At 43.1% G+C, this 17337-nt stretch overlaps 1 long non-coding RNA gene across 1 annotated transcript; it reads right to left on the bottom strand.

Annotated features, from left to right (window-relative positions):
- Positions 1 to 967: 967 nt before the first annotated feature.
- On the bottom strand, positions 968 to 1333 carry LOC309358320. The gene is made up of 2 exons (XR_014163450.1): positions 1122 to 1333; positions 968 to 1090 (listed from the first exon to the last, which is right to left on the bottom strand). It is a non-coding gene; the product is annotated as an uncharacterized lncRNA (long non-coding RNA).
- Positions 1334 to 17337: the final 16004 nt, after the last annotated feature.

Here is a 17337-nt window from a genome sequence, read left to right as displayed (position 1 = left end):
CTGGCAACAGCAGTCTGCCTGGTTGGCCAAGGGCCCCGGCAACTCAAAGGGCCCCTTACCAGCCTGGCTAAGCATCAAGGTTGGCCTGCCCATGAGGCTGGGTGAGGCAGTAACCTCAGGTGGCAGCTGGTAGGGCTGGGAGATCTGGCCACTTGCCACCTCTTGTGCTTGTCAGCCTCCTCTCCCACAGCTCCCCACTGCTGCCTCCTTCAGTGCCTCCACCTTCCACTCTTCTCTAGCCTTCTGCACCCTTAGTAGTCACCTCAGGCAGCTATTGAAGAGACTGTGAGGGGGAGTACTGCTGCTGTGGAAGAGGAGGCTGTGGGGGAATTGCCCCCACTTTACCTCAAGTAGCAAAGTGTCCTGTGCCATCCCTGCAAAGCATTGCCACCTATCTTGGCAGGCCCTTTAGTGGCCATTTAAGTATTGTGAATAGAAGCCCAGATCAGCTGCACTGGTCACCTGCCATTTTAATTCACCTCAAATGCAATGCCCAAATGCATAGATCCCATGTGCTGAGGGGAACCTGGGGAGGCACCAAATGACTTCCTTTCACCATAGCTAGGAACAGGCTAGAGCCATCCCCAAATCCATTTTTGCTGGACGGCTGTGAAAACTGGTGGAATGGGCAGTGGGCAGACCTACATTTTTGGAGCCTGAACTGTTATGATTGCCCCTTCACAGCAACACGGTCTGAAGAACCACTGCTATCTTTTTTCAATTGGGTTGTTCCACGATAGATCACCAGACCTTTACAGCATCTACTGACTCTTAAACTTTTGGGTTGTTGAAATATATACAACAAAAATTAACTGGGTCTACTGACCCAAAGTTTTTAAGCAATGTAGACTAAAGTCACGTCTGGGGCCACTAAAGGATTAGGGGCCCTGAAGCTTAAGCTTTATTAGTTTTGTTAACGGAAAAATCCGAGGGCTCCCTTGGACAAAAACAAAGACACCAACCAGGATTATTTGGAGCAAAAGATCAGCCTGTAGGCTTGGCCTTTATTGATCTGTTGCAACAGGGTGCTCCCCTCACTTGCAGGAGAGAGGAGGGACCCAGAAAAATGGTGTGCAAGGCCTTATAAAGACTTTTGAAATTGCCACCCTGTAGATCAAGACCACCCCCCAGAAACATCATACATACATCACAGAAGGGGTGTAACCTAAGACCACCCCTCAGATACATCACACCTACATCACAGAAAAGGCGGTCTAAAACAGAAATTTTAATATTGTTTTTCTCCTGTCCTTGTTTATCTCCTGTCTGGCAAGTTACTTGATTGGATTGCCTGGGGAGCTTGGCCAATCTTTTGTAATGATAAATACTTAGTTCCTGGGCCAGGTCACAGGCTTGCACCCTCTTCAAACACAGACATACCCTTAAGGAAAGACAATGGGGAGGCTTTTCCAGTTTGACCTTGCAGAGAAAACATTTGCTCAATTTAGGAATCAAAATGGTTCCAGGTTGGCCTTCCTGTGCTGATGTATGTATGTGCTTGGTTGGTACGCTTATGAACATTACCATATATCTAAGACCATAAAATTTATATCACAGTTTCATAGCAGATCCACGGAAAGCTACCTTTCAGTCAAGCCACCTGAGGATGCTCACTGGTCTGACTATACTTGCCTCCTACAATGTGCCCTGAGCTTTCCAGTTGTCACCAACACATGGCAATCAAATTAATGCAATTATAGGAGTCAATTCCTTCAAAATTTGGCAACCTTCATCTAGAGGATAGTTCTCCTCTGCATGACTTGGCAGTAATCCCCAGTGGATTCAGCAAGATGTACTTTTGAGCAAAAGTGCATTGCACTGGGCCCTATTTCTAATACTCTCTAAATTGCATATTCATAATTGCAGATGATATTACTTTATTGATCTCCAGGATTGCGATCTTCATATGCAGCAGAGAATCTTAGTGCCTCAATGACCTTGGAATGAAGTAAATGGATTTTTCCCTTCACTCTCACAGACAAATGGGATTTCCCTCAATCTCAATAACTCTTCAAAAGTTTGAATTTGTTTGATATTCAAGCTCAACCATCACATATATGGAATAATGTTTCCTTAGACTAGGTTTCAAAAGGGGCTGGGGAAGCTGGAATGGGCCCCATCAGGCTGGTAATGGGTCTCTTTAGATGTCCTGGAGGGAAGAGGTAGAACAAAGAATGATTGTGGGCATTCAGATAAACAAAGCCCTTTTCAAAGTGTATTTGGATTTGAGCAGATGTCTTTAGAGCTAATGAAGGTTGGAAGCGATGACAGTGTTTAAGGGAGATTAAAGTAGTAAGATAAGAAAGAAGCTTCCTTGTCCTTGGTACATAAAACACATCAGTTTGTCCCATTGGTCAAAGAGGATTTGCATGTTGTTTACCACCAGAGTCAGAAGTTGGATATGTGTACATATGTCATGCTGAGCAAAGCCTATCTTATGCCACCTCCAACACAGAGGACAACTACAAAGTTATGTGATTAAAAATAATAATACGCTGTTCTAGCCAGTCAGGGTTGATATGATGATGCCAGTAGTATTTTCCTACATGATGGTGCAGCCATCAGCAAATGAAGTCAATAGGAATGAGGTCATGCTTCTTGGATTAGTCACATGAGTGAGTGCAGCTTGTCACAAATCACATAGTGAATAATATGATGTCACTATGCTATATGGCCACTCAAATTTAACTATGTGATATCATCAGAGAGGCCAAATTAGGTCAGTTAAGAGAGGACATATTCATGAGGAGTGCCAGTACATCATTAAAGACAGGGATTTTTCTACACTGCCTCCAAACTCGTTTTCAGCAGTAATGTGTATAGAATTCAAGGTACAACCCCCATCATCATTGGTTTAGGTCAGTTTTTACCAGCATGGTACGCAAAGGCACAAGTGTGCCTGACAGTACCTCTGATAGCACCCACAAAAAGTCTCAGTAAATATCCCCTCAAAAATTTATGTACATGAGATAACGTTTGCTCTTTTTCCTCAGTTTCTATCTGCACTCCCTCAGACTTTTCTGCACTGATCTCAGCTCCTAAAACATGCCAACATTTCACTGGACACCAGGATTGTATGTCCATCTTCACCATCTGTCCAATGAAGGGAGAGTGAGGGCTTCCCATTTGTGTCCCTGTCCCTTTTCCTGTTTTTTGTTTTTTTTTTAGATGTGGCAGCCATCATATGTTAGTCACATCTTTCCAGTACTGTAGTTAATTTGTGATTGGCACACACAGTATTTTCTCCATATTCCAAATGAGCCCACTCCCCCCCCCAAAAAAAGTTGGTGATTCCTGCTTTAGGCCAATTCTTCTGAATTCGTTGGACACACGAGAACAGCATTTTTTGGCAGATTGTTCCCAGCAATTAATTGTTCACTAGCAATTTAAATTCCATTAAAAGTGCTGTGGGTTCTCTCTTCCAGAAGTGTCATCAAAACCAGCAGGTGTTAACATCAGCAGAGAACCTGCCTCTTGACAGGCATGCGATAACTGAACCTTCAGCAATTATCATTCCCCCAGCCTCTATCTGGAGAGCATGTTTGTCCCACCCCAATGAAGAAGGAAGCCTCTCAAGACCACATCCCAAAGGATGGGGATGAAGGACTCATTTCACATGGTCTTCATTAGCCGATAGGATCAGGGGATGGGTTGCCTGAAGAAAGCTGCCTCCTCTTCAGTGTCTTTCTCCTTTGATGCATCCATCCCTGATGCAGGTTAGGTTGAGGGCACTTCACTGACCACCTCCTGTTGTTAGCCAGCTTGGGGAAGTGTTGGATCTGGTGTTCCCAAGGTGTGGCATGTGCCACTTGCTGAACACTGAACAGCAGTGGCTGGCACCTGGCAGGGCAGACTCCCATAAATTCAATTTATAGAAAAATGCTATTTGCCTCCCATCACACCAGTGTGGGTGATGGAGTTGATCTAGGGTGGTTTGGCCCATAGCCATAGGCAGGATACTTTGTACGAGAGCCAGTGTGGTGTAGTGGTTAAGAGCGGTGGACTCGTAATCTAGGGAACCGGGTTTGTGTCTCGGCTCCTCCACATGCAGCTGCTGGGTGACCTTGGGCTAGTCACACTTCTCTGAAGTCTCTCAGCCCCACTCACCTCACAGAGTGTTTGTTGTGGGGGAGGAAGGGAAAGGAGAATGTTAGCCGCTTTGAGACTCCTTCAGGTATTGATAAAGCGGGATATCAAATCCAAGCTCCTCCTCCTCCTCCTCCTCCTCCTCCTCCTCCTCCTCCTCCTCCTCCTCCTCTTCTTCTTCTTCTTCTTCTTCTTCTTCTTCTTCTTCTTCTTCTTCTTCTTCTTCTTCTTCTTCCCCATGAAGGTTATACCTGTCCACACTTGTTAGATATGTTTTGTACAAGTTCTTCCTTGTGATATTTTAATTAACATAACCTTCTTACCAATTCCTGTCTTGTCAAATCTTCATTCCAGGCACGGGACAAATAACATTATTCTTTCTGAGCCCTTTTTTAAAAAACTATATAACAGCGGCACAAAGAGCACCACTGAAAGCTTTGCGGTCAGGATTTTGGTGTCACTCCATCAGGACCTATGATTCGCATAAACCATCTCGTATGCTAAAAGAGATGTTTACGAGAAACCAGATTGGCCCTAAAAGCTGAGGCGGCTAGGTGCCCCAAGAAAGTCACGTTTTTCTACCACAAAGGGAGGGTTGGGGGGCATGGAAGGACTTGGAGGGCAGAAAGGCACCATCCAGCGTCTTTTATGTGTCTATCAAAAAATACAATAATAATGATGGCTATAAAAGCCATTACGTCCTAAAAGCAGAAGTAACAGTATCATTAACAATTTCTCTCTGGCAGCAAGATGTCTCTGTAGAAAGAATACTAATTCATAGAGGACATGGAACGAGAACTATTTAATCAAAACCCTTAAGAAACAAAAAAAATTATGATGTTAAAGAAAATCAGTAGAGAAACCGCATCATTCATTGCACAATCCTATGCCTGACTACTCAGAAGTAACTGATGTTGAGTTCAAACATGCTGGTTCACTAAGGTTTGTCATCAGAGGTTAAGTAAGGGGCTACAAGGAGCCAGAACTTTTCTCAGTTGGTTGTGAAACACCAGCTTCAAAAAGAGTTCACCTTCAGGTTGGATGGCCATCTGTCATGGGTGCTTTAATTGAGATTCCTGCATTGCAGGGGGCTGGACTAGATTATTCTTGTGCTCCCTTCCAACTCAACAAATCTATGTTTCTATGATTCTAGGTATCAGGTTAACAAATGGTCTTATTTTCCTGTGCTTTCCCTGGTTGTATTTTCTGCTAGTTGCCATGTTTTTATTTCGCTTTGACGTAAGCCTTGGATATTGAAATAGAAGGCAGGGTCTACGTCTAATCAATTGATTTCTGTATTGGTCCAACCTAGGCTGCAGACCCTAAAACAAGATCTCTGAAATTGTGGCTTCTCTACCTGAAAAAAACATTATTGTACGTCACGATCAGGTTTAGACAAGCTAGATTTGAGGGGGAAGTGTGGCTTATAATCAGCTCGATATGGTAATAAGTTAATGGACAATGAAGCTTTTAGGAGCCTCAAACCAATGGAGAGCAGGCCCAGAAGTGGTTCTTGCCTTTGTGCAATAGACAGCATTCAGAGGGTTTAATAAATAAAGAACCAAGTATTTACATACATTCTGTGCAATGCAATGTGAAATCAGTGTAAGAAAAAAATGCAAAAAAGCACAATGCTAGAAAGGAAAGGAAAAATCTAAATGATACTCATAAACTTCTCTTAATGTTGCACAGGGTCGCTGTATTATTCAGCCTCAAAGTTCCCCTGGAGACCACCCAGCTCATAAAAACTGAAAGTGTCATCTAGTTACTGGTTCTATTGAATAGCATATCTTGCTGAGACTTTATGAATAAAGTCTTGTTTTGCTGTGTGCTCAATAAAAAGCTGTCCATGTGGAATAAAATGTGTCTCTTTTAATCTGTCCCTTAAGTAGGCACACTTTTGGAGTTAATTTTTCCCTGAGATTGCCAGAAACTAGACTTTAGCATATCAGCGCTCCAGAGAGGCTTCCACTGTAAGTACTTCCAGTGTGATGGGTTAAAAGCATTCTGGCAGCCATTAAGAGAAAATTAACAAGAAATTTTTGTGAACACACACACACACTTCTCCATACAGGCAACTAAAATGCATGAACACAGCTAGGCAAAAGCACTTGGGATAGAAGCAGAACAGCAGTGGTGATGGATGTGGCTTGGGATAAGAAGGGTGGGTGTAACCTCAGAGGGGGGTGTGGACTAGAGAAAGTCTTGAGGGCCAGGTAGGGTGAAATGGGGCACATGGAGCACCTAAGCCTGATGTTCCCCAACCCTGAGCTATCTATCTCCTAAGAGCACCTACAGTGCTAGAATGCACATTTATTCAGAGAGTAATCCCACTAGGTCCCATATGGCTTACTCTTACTTTATTTTATTTATTTCTCTGAAATATTTCTAATCCACCTTTCCTCTATACAGATACCAGGGCACGGCACAGATAATAAGAATAAAGACAGCCCTCCACCAAATAAAATAAGCAACAATACATACTAGAATACAGTATCCGACAAAGAGGGCATGTAAGAATTGTCAGACCAGGTGAAAGGCTCGCCCAAATAAACTTTAAAATGTCCGGGCGAATAAATGAATCTTAACAATGCACTGAAATAATAGCATTGATGGAGCCTCTTGTGCCTGGAAGGAGTGGGCATTCCACAGATCAGGGACCACCACAGAGGAGGCTTTATCTCGTATAGCAAACTTCTCTGCAGCAGTTGGACTAAGGAGAAAACCTTCTCCAAAGATCTCAAAATCTGGTTGAACTGGAACTCTAGAGCAGTCAGCCAGTAAACCTACTTCTATTGCATGGAGCAAGGCCTTATGGCACCCAGATGTGGATTTCCCTCCTTCTGAAGAAATGGATGTTTCCCCACACTTTCTGATTTTAGATGACAGATTAAGACTACATATTCCTTGAGGCCTATGGAGGCGGCTGCTTTATAAACTGATTGACTCCAGCTACAAAGCTAAGGCTGTGAACAGACCATTGGGCTCGGATATTGTTTAGGGGGCTTTGTGTATAGGGAGATGTTGCTGCTATTGCTGTTATTTTGGGATATCTTTGTTTTAAATTATGATTTATCCACAAATTGTTCAAATTGTTTGCAGTTTTGGTGTTTTATTTATCGTCTATGACTACTTTTGTTATGCAGTGTATGGTGTCTTAGGGGAGGGGTAGTCCCTCTGGTGGGGGACCTGCCATACTCCTTCTGGGGTAGTTTGTTAACCTTTGGCCCCCACCCTGCACTCAGCTCTCACCTGTAGCTCCTAGAAGCTGTCAGCATGCAACTAGAAGAAGAAGAAGAGTTTGGACTTGATATCCTGCTTTATCACTACCCTAAGGAGTCTCAAAGCGGCTAACAATCTCCTTTCCCTTCCTCCCCCACAACAAACACTCTGTGAGGTGAGTGGGGCTGAGAGACTTCAGAGAAGTGTGACTAGCCCAAGGTCACCCAGCCGCTGCATGTGGAGGAGCCGAGACACAAACCCGGTTCCCTAGATTACGAGTCCACCGCTCTTAACCACTACACCACACTGGCTCTCGTACAAAGTACTGGTGTGATCATAGGCGCCGACTTCATGGGGCCTGAGGGGGCCCGAGCCCCCTCAAAAATTCATTTGGGGGGGTTCCGCCCCCCCAATAATTTAAGAAAATTATTACCATTATACTTTATTTTGAGACGATTCAAGGAATAAATAATTTATCAGTAGACGAAAACTAATCTCACCGATGTAGAACACTTTAACAATACTGTAGAAATAACATAAGAAATGGAAACCCCAAGACTGAGCCGGACGGAAGCTCTGTTATTTGTAACTATACACGCTTTGTCTGCTCTTCCCTACTTTCTGCTTTCTTCTTTTCTTTTTTTTTCTTTTGTCTTTTTATTCTGTATCTATATGTACTATGTAATTATCTGTACTATGTAAGCTGTGTACTCTTTTTGTAAATAAATAAAAAATTTTAAAAAATAAAATAAAAAAAAAAGAAAATTATTACCATATTTTTCCCTCTATAACACACAGATTTTTTCTTCTAAAAGGGAAGGGGAAATGTCTGTGCATGTTATAGAGCGAATGTGTGGTCCCTGGAGCTGAAAACCGCGCATCGGAGAAGGGAAACCTGAAAAGAGGAAGCAGCTGCTTTCGTGCATTCTGCCTCAGGGTCTTACTGCCCACCCTGCTCTGTTTCCTTGCTGTGTTTGCTCAAACGGAACAAAGAGCAGGGAAAGCCCCTCCCCTCCAGGCAAGCAGAGGGGAAAGCAGAGTGCTGCTGAAAACATGCAGGAGGGAGAGAGAGAGAAGAGAGCGTGCGAGCTGGCTGGCTTGGGTGGGTAGGTGAGGGGAAACTTTTGCCTTCCTTTCCTCCCTGCCGTTATACCCCTCTCCTGCATTCTTAGCCAGCTGCTTCTCTGCACACCCCTCTCGTGCTCCTTGTCCGTTCTGTGTTTTTCCTTCCCTCCCCACCTAAAATGTGGTTAAAATGCATGGATCCACATGGATCCTCAGGATCTTTGCATTGGGTCACCCCAAATTCACCATCAGAGCACATAGCATGTCCATGGCTACAGCCTGCCCCCCAAAAATCACACACCCACTGTTGCCTGGGGCTGCAATGGTGCAAAAACATGGTTACAAAGCATGGATCCACAGGGATTCTCAGCATTTTTGCATTGGGTCACCCCAAATTCACCATCAGATCACATGTCTGTGGCCACAGCATGAAGCACAAAAATGATACATCATTAATATTCACCGCCCACGGCGGCAGCCAATCGGCTGCCGCAAAGGGCGGGCCCTCACAGGTTCACTTAAGGTCGGGGCAGCCCGGGGCTCGCCCCTTTCATTCCCCCAGCAGCAGCGGTTTGGAGGTCTTGGGCCCCCCCCAATATTTTTTATAAGTCGGTATGGGCCCCCCCAATATTTTTTATAAGTCGGCGCCCCTGGGTGTGATGGGAGGCAAATAGCATTTTTCTATAAATGGAATTTATGGGAGTCTGCCCTGCCAGGTGCCAGCCACTGCTGTTCAGTGCTAGGAAAAGGAAAACTCTGACCCTAAACTTCTTTTGCCTTGCAGAGAAGAAAAAGCTAAGGCGTGAACTCTTCACACATCCATAATGGAGTCCCTAAGATATTTAGATGGCACCTTGTATGCCCTCTTCTGGCAACTCATGCAGCCAAGCTCTTGCCAAAAGTATTGCTCTGCCTTCCTTTGGACCACATCAGCAAGGTTGTGAGTGGGTTCTCGTCATCTGGGCAGCCCAGGACCTCCATACACTTGGTCCAGGCTTGCATTTCAGGGAGGTTTCTTCGGTGTTGCTAACAAAGTTGTTTGACTTCACCCCCAGAGGCACACTCCATTGTCTCTTGAGACAGACAGATGCTAAGAACCTTTGCTGTGTCGTTGTTGTTGCTTTCATTTTGTAAGGCACCCTGAAGATCGTTGAACTATGAAAAGGCAGCAAACAAATAAAATTATGTATGTATATGCACATGCATGAATTTTTTTAATTGCTTGTTAAGGTTTTAATCCGTTGCTTTTTAAACTGTTTTTACAGAAAATTCCATTGATTTATTCTTTTTGTAAATGATTCTGAGGGCTAGGGTGTTTTTTAACAATCAAGTGGTACATAAATTTTATGAAAGAAAGAAAAATAAATATTAGTTCTTTATTTTATATTTATTTATAAAAGTATTCCTATACTGTCATATCACTGACTATCAGGTTGGTGTACAATGTTATAACATAGAACCCAATTATAATTATTATAATAACTATTATTAATTTATTGTATTATTAACCATGCTGACAATGTTAAATATATAAATGCATTACCAGTACTATAATCATAGAGCAGTGCAATAAGATATTAATAGGAATGTAAGTTATATACTGCTTTCATATTTCAAATAAATCTCTCAGCAGTTTACAACATCCTGAACATACCACGAGTACAAATAAACCACGAATTTTAAAGACCACATTTAGAGTAACTGAAAACAATTAAATAAGGTATTTTCTTGCAATCCACCAGTTCTGAAGCACGTGAATCTGCTGATGGCTGCAATGAAAAGTGAGTAAAACATGAAAGGGGGGGGGGAGAAAATCTATTCTCTCTGCAAGCAAGAACTAGAATCGCTGGGTTAATAAAAGTGAAATAATATTGGTAAGAGAGCAGAGCACAGCAGAAACTGATGTGAAATGTAAATGGCTTATTGAAAAGAAAGGAGGGAAGAAGGAAGGGAGGAAGGGAGGAAGGGAGGAAGGGAGGAAGGGAGGAAGGGAGGAAGGGAGGAAGGAAGGAAGGAAGGAAGGAAGGAAGGAAGGAAGGAAAGCTTTCTGCTGACTCATCGTGTTGAGTCATGTTGCTTGCTTTTTGCCCTGGTTCAGTGATCCGTTTACACTTCAAGCTTCCTTATCTCATAGGAGCTTTCAGGTCCTGGAAACTGAATGAGAGATGCAATCTGTATGTTGTACAAAAGGGCTACTTCTCAACAGGGTTTTTTATCAGTCTGAACTCACCGGAACTCAGTTCCGACATCTCTCAGCTGGTTTCCATTGCCATTCTAAGGAAATGAGGGAAGCATTCATTGTGAGTTCAGACACCTCTTTTTCTACAAAAATAGCCTCGCTTCTCAACAAGGTAGCTTGAGCAAGGCTCCTGGGCTAGGGAGGGACAGGGATTCAAGGATTGGTGAGGGGTGGTGGTGTGTGCGCTAGGAACCGATATTGACTAAAGATACTGAGATTGAGGGAAATGTTTCGTAAACTGGGATTGCTCAATTGGTAGAGCATAGGACTCTTAACCTCAGGATTGTGGGTTCAAACCCCACATTGGGCAAAAGGTTCTTGCATAGATGACTCTTGCTTGCCTGCTTGGCATTACCCAACCACACTTTTCTCCAGTGTCAGGATCAGCAGCAGCCCAGACAGCCCACAGCCAATTTGAAAATGGTCCTTTATTCCAGGAAGTTAGAAGGAAAGTATGTTACGTAATGTAGGTTTTTTCCTACTTCATCACAGCTCTGTTTGCAAGATGGGAGCAAATTGTCACCCGGGCTGCTGCTGTGACAACCTCCAGGATCTCAGTAAAACTGCCACTTGAGGACATGCAGCTGGATTTTAAACTGCATTCCCCCCCACCTTGTGCTTTAAAAATCCAAGTGAGCTAGTAGCAGCACCAGTAACCTGGGTGGCCCACCTTTGGGTGGTCATATGTTTTAGTAAACAGAGAACATTTCTCTATATGAAATCATGCTTTGTGTCTGTTTCAAGTCCATCTCAAAGAACTTCAAGAAGGGAGAGCAGAATGGGGTGTTGAAGGTGCCCATCAGCACTTGGACAGCAGACTTAGGCACCTTTTATCATATGTGGTGGAACTGTAAAGTGATAAAGGAATTCTGGGAAATGACATATAATGAATTGAAAAGAAAAATGTTTAAAATAACGTTTGTTAAATAACCAGAAGCCTTTTGGTTAGGAATTGTAGGTGCAGAGATACCGAATGAACTGAAAAGACCGTTTATGTACGCTACAACAGCTGCAAGGATGCTTCTTGCCCAGAGATGGAAAGATGACAAGATAGGGTGTACTGGCAGATGAAACTATTGGACTATTCAGAGATGGCAAGATTAACTAGGAAAATCAGAAATCAGGAGGATCAAAACTTCAACAAAGAATAATACCTAAATATAGACGACCGTTTACCCTCACTAGATTCAATGTACTGCCGTCTACCTTGTTGCAGGGTAGATATGCAGGTAAACAGTACGTGGAACGAGTTTGCCCCTGCGGTGCGATAGAGGTGGAAACAGTCTCTCACATCCTGCTACGATGCCATTTTTACAGGGATATACACTCACCCCTGTTAAATTCCAAGTGGGCCCGAACCTCAGTGTTTAAAATCTCTGATAGAGGACAAGGATCCAGAGATCACATTAAACATGGCCAAATTTTGTGTGCTTGCCATAAAACGTAGGGAACAAGCTGTGCTATTATAAAGACTATGGCCTTAGAAGCAAATCATTGATAATATTGTAGAGATTAAGTCTTAAACCATATTTTAACTGCTGCCATAATTGTATTGTTTATCGTTATATTGATTGTTAATTTAAACTTAATTTTATTGTGTTTCTGATCTGTTTAGTACGGGATGTGAGTCTGGCCTGGGACTGTAATAAATTCAATTCAATTCAACAAAGAATGGGACAAATGGGACAAAGACTACTGCAAACACTTGAACTCTTTGGCAGGCTTCAAATAACTCTTGCAATGACGCATAAACTTTGGATACAATGGAGGATGATAAACTAGATAGATTGATAATACGCAGTTTAAAAGGTTACTTAAAGAACCCACAGAGGGGAGGAGGGAAGTCTTGAGATTCGGAAGAATCTTGGGTAAAGTTTAATATTTGTGATAATACTATTTGTGTGAATGGATTTGTAAAATCAAATAAAAATTATTTTTTTAAAAAAGGACATGCAGATCACCCTCTCCCGAAACTATGATGATATACCATATTTTTTGCTCTATAAGACTCACTTTTTCCCTCCTAAAAAGTAAGGGGAAATGTGTGTGCATCTTATGGAGCGAATGCAGGCTGTGCAGCTATCCCAGAAGCCAGAACAGCAAGAGGGATCGCTGCTTTCGCTGTGCAGCGATCCCTCTTGTTGTTCTGGCTTCTGAGATTCAGAATATTTTTTTTCTTGTTTCCCTCCTCCAAAAACAAGGTACGTCTTGTGGTCTGGTGTGTCTTATGGAGCGAAAAATATGGTAGATTGTAACCTGGTAGACAAATGAAGAGTTGCACACATTAGGTTACTAAATTTGAAATAAATACATTGGGGGGGGGGCTATAGGTGCAATAATGTGTCAAAAACACCAGGCAAAGCCTGCACCCAGTAGGGTGACCAACCCCTGCCTATGAAAATGGAGGTATGGCAGTACTGCCCACCCCCCTTCCTCAGGCCTCAGGTGAGTTAAGTAAGCTTTTCCAGCATCACCAACCCTCCAGGGTCTCTGGGCTCCAGGAGCAGTTGGCATCAGAGGTGGTTCCCAGGCCCTATAGTCCCACAAGCCAACCTTGGGGAAATTGCCTCTTACCATGCTGAGATCTCCTTAACTCCACTCCCCATACTTAACCACCAAAAGTAGCCAAATCAACCTATTCACAAACAACAGCCCACTAATGCCACCTACTGGCTATTCAGCACGGAGTAGGTGAAAAATCCAACCCCCAGTGGGTGGGTCCAATGTTCCTACTTGCCCCGAAGTGACCAAAGAATCACATTGATCATCAAGGAGTGAGGGTGGCACAATGAAGAGAGAGAGGAGTATCAGCCAGCCAGCCCTTAAAGGGGAATCTGGAAGGCTAACTCCCATCAGCCTGGAAGACCAAAAATATGCCCTGCTGGCCAATGCTGAACAGATCGGTGTGGCAGAATGTGACTAGTATTTTTGCATAAGGTATCATAATTATTTCTAAATGTGCATCTATGAATGCAAATTAGCATATGTCATTTTGTTCCCTTTTTCTTGTGCTTTTTAAGTAGTTGTCTTATTTCAGGGCCAGAGAGCGAATGAGAGAGTCAGGATATCTGTCTCCCTCCTCTGAAAATGTGGGGGGGGGCACCTGGATTTTGGTCTCAAGATCCACACCTACTGGTGTCACTGTTATGGAGGGGGTAGGCATTAAGCCAGTTACCAATTTCGTTTTACAAAACAGAACCACTCTGCAGATGGTGGAGAGAGCAAACTACTTTTGTTACAACTGCTGCCAACCCTGCTATTGATTCTATTTAAAATGTGAAGCTAAGGGCTGTCAGTCAATGAAAGAGATTTTAATTGGCTAATTATCTCCATTTAAATAAATCCAGTATATTACCTGTCAAATGTGAATAAATTCACATATCGCCAAAAATGGAATATGGGTGCCTTTAAGATTGTTGGTTCTGCAATGACATCTCCAGTGGAAAGAGGATATCAGGCAGCAGTCAACACAAGCACCCTTGGTTTGACAGCTCTGCCAGTATGAGAAGGGGAAATTGTATGAGGTGAACTGGCTAGCCTGGCTCCCTCCTTGCTGAACAGAAGCCACTAATTGTTATAAAGCATTTTCTTTTATGTAATACAGTACAGTATTTTAGTTGTATGCTGAAGGACGTTTGTGAATCAATCAATAATAATTTACTGATTTATTACCCTACATTTTCTCCAAGAAGCTCAAGGTGGTATACATGGTTCATCCCCACAACCCTGTGAAGGTATGTTAGGCTGAGCAACAGTGACTGGCCCAAAAGTGAGTTTCATGGCAGTGTTCGGTATTTGAACTCTGATCTCCCATGTCCTATGGAATGCAGGTGGCGCTGTGGGTTAAACCACAGAGCCTAGGACTTGCAGATCAGAAGGTCGGCGGTTCGAATCCCCGCAACGGGGTGCGCTCCCGTTGCTCGGTCCCTGCTCCTGCCAATGTAGCAGTTCAAAAGCACGTCAAAGTGCAAGTAGATAAATAGGTACCGCTCCGGCGGGAAGGTAAACAGAGTTTCTGTGCACTGCTCTGGTTCGCCAGAAGTGGCTTAGTCATGCTGGCCACATGACCCGGAAGCTGTACGCCAGCTCCCTCGGTCAGGAAAGCGAGATGAGCACCGCAACCCCAGAGTCGGCCATGACTGGACCTAATGGTCAGGGGTCCCTTTACCTTTACCTCCCATGTCCTAGATTGACACCACACTGGCAACAAGAACAACCAACATCTTATGCAAATCTTCTCCACCCATCATTACCAAAAGTCAGGGATGATGGATGGAGCCTAAAATATCCAAAGGGACACCAGGTTGGGGAAGGTGAGTCTTAGCACCTGCTCTTGTAAACAAAATGTTGACCTAGTGCAGACCTTAAACGGGCTCAGAAAGGCAATTCATATATTAATAAGGCTGAGGTATACATTTTAGGACTATCTTTATCTTTCAGTAGCTTCCGTCCCATTCTTCCTTGACTCTTTTTGTTAATGTTGTCTGATTTTATTGGTCGTTCATTGCCTTGAATTTGCAGAAAGGCAGGACAGAACCCTTTTACTAAGTAAATAAGATAACCATTGAACACACCGAGATAGTGCCTGCATTTTCTTAAGCTCCTTTGTTTGATGTTGCCCCTTTGCATTTCTTCCACGTGCTTCCAGATGCCTCTGTGCCTGTGATGTTTTGGTTCTTTCTGCTAATTTCTTCTTGTCGCGTCCTTTCATCCTGGTTTTGGGTTCATCATGCTTGATCCCAATTCCGGCTGTGAGACAGAGAGATGGAGAAAAGCAGATCACTTTCCCCCCTCCTTTTGGCTGCAGGGCCTCATGTTATTTCCATTTAAAAGATTATTATGACATGGCTGTCTTGGCATATTTGCATAATTAAAGGTCTACAATGTTGTGCTAGTGCTGTGAAACAATTTTCAGTTTTTAAAAGAAAAAAAAAACAAAGGAGAAAGGTGGGAAGAGAAGGGAGCAAGTTATTCTGTGGGGAAAGAAGTTATGCCCCACATAACTCAAGGCAGAGGCAAGCTTCCCTTCAATCTCAGGAAATATCTGAATCAGTATAGAGCTATATCCAATGCAGGATAAAATTAAAATCGCATCGTAATATACCATAAAGAAGGCTGATCGTCGAAGAATTGATGCTCTTGAATTATGGTGCTGGAGGAGACTCTTGAGAGTCCCATGGACTGCAAGAAGATCAAACGTATCCATTCTTAAGGAAATCAGCCCTGAGCGCTCACTGGATCCTGAAGTTGAGGCTCCAATACTTTGGCCACCTCATGAGAAGAGAAGACTCGACTCCCTGGAAAAGACCCTGATGTTGGGAAAGATGGAGGGCACAAGGAGAAGGGGATGACAGAGGACGAGATGGTGGGACAGTGTTCTTGAAGCTACAAACATGAGTCTGACCAAATACCGGGAGGCAGTGGAAGACAGGAGTGCCTGGCGTGCTATGGTCTATTGGGTCACGAAGAGTCGGACACGACTAAATGACTAAACAACAACAGTATACATGTTTCACAGGCAAAATGTTTTGCACCAGTGGAACATTAGTGTGCAAGAAAACACATAAGCAGGTTGATGGTCCAGCTCCAAGGGCCTTCTGGCGGTTCCCTCCCTGCGAGAAGTGAGGTTACAGGGAACCAGGCAGAGGGCCTTCTCGGTGGTGGCGCCCACCCTGTGGAACGCCCTCTCACCAGATGTCAAGGAAATAAACAACTATCTGACATCTGAAGGCAGCCCTGTTTAGGGAAGTTTTTAATGTTTGATGTTTACTTCTGTTTTTAATCTGTTGGGAGCCACCCAGAGTGGCTGGGTATAAATATTATTACTATTATTATACACTAATTTGCTCCCCCCTCAATGAAGTTCTACTAACTCAAGTGCTATGTTGGATTCTTCTGTTGTGCAAAATGAAAACTCACCCATCCACTGGTGCAAAAGGCCCTAGTGGACAAAGACCATTGGACTCAGTCCATAGGTTTCATATAATCATAGCTTTCACCCTAGGATTGATTCCATATGTATTTTTAATGCCTATTTTGTACTGTTTACAGGATTTCAGTGATTAAGTGACATATAAGCCTGTTAAATAAATAAAATAAAACAGCTCTGCATCTTACTGCCATCCCTCCAGCCTATTCCAGGCTCAGTATTATAGTACTTACTTTATCATCGTTTCAGGAATAAGGCGCAGTCCATGGTGTTTTAGGGGAAAGTAATCTAAAATTGAGGGTGCCCATCAAGTTTTATACTTCGACATAAAATAAACCCCTTTAAAATAAGGGACACCTCTTAAAACAAGGGATGTCTGAAAAGAGTGTGAAACAGAACAAGCAAGGCTATATCTGGTTAAATAGGCCCAAGACTGTGGTAAAAAGATGCATTATGATCACTAGGAATGTATATGGAAGGAGAATAATATTCCTACCTTTCTGTTCCATGTTAAGAGAAAACTGTATTAAAATAATGACAAGTAGGTATATCACCTCCCAAATAAACTTCAAACCATTATTGGAAAGTATAGTCCTGTAAGTTAGAATTATGTGAAAGACATAGGCACATTTCCCCATAAATTGTGGGCATGTTCATTAGCAAAACATTGTGGGCAAATATTATCTGAAATAGTATTCTAATAACTAGGTTAAACCAGAGTCTCAGACCACATTTTCTTAGGGATATAACAACAGAAATTAGAGGAATGTGTCATATTTGATTGTTGCAGCATAGA

Source organism: Podarcis melisellensis (assembly GCF_964234715.1).
Source record: "Podarcis melisellensis genome assembly, chromosome: 15".
Classification (NCBI taxonomy): domain Eukaryota; kingdom Metazoa; phylum Chordata; class Lepidosauria; order Squamata; family Lacertidae; genus Podarcis; species Podarcis melisellensis.
This window is presented reverse-complemented; position numbering and strand designations above follow the sequence as displayed.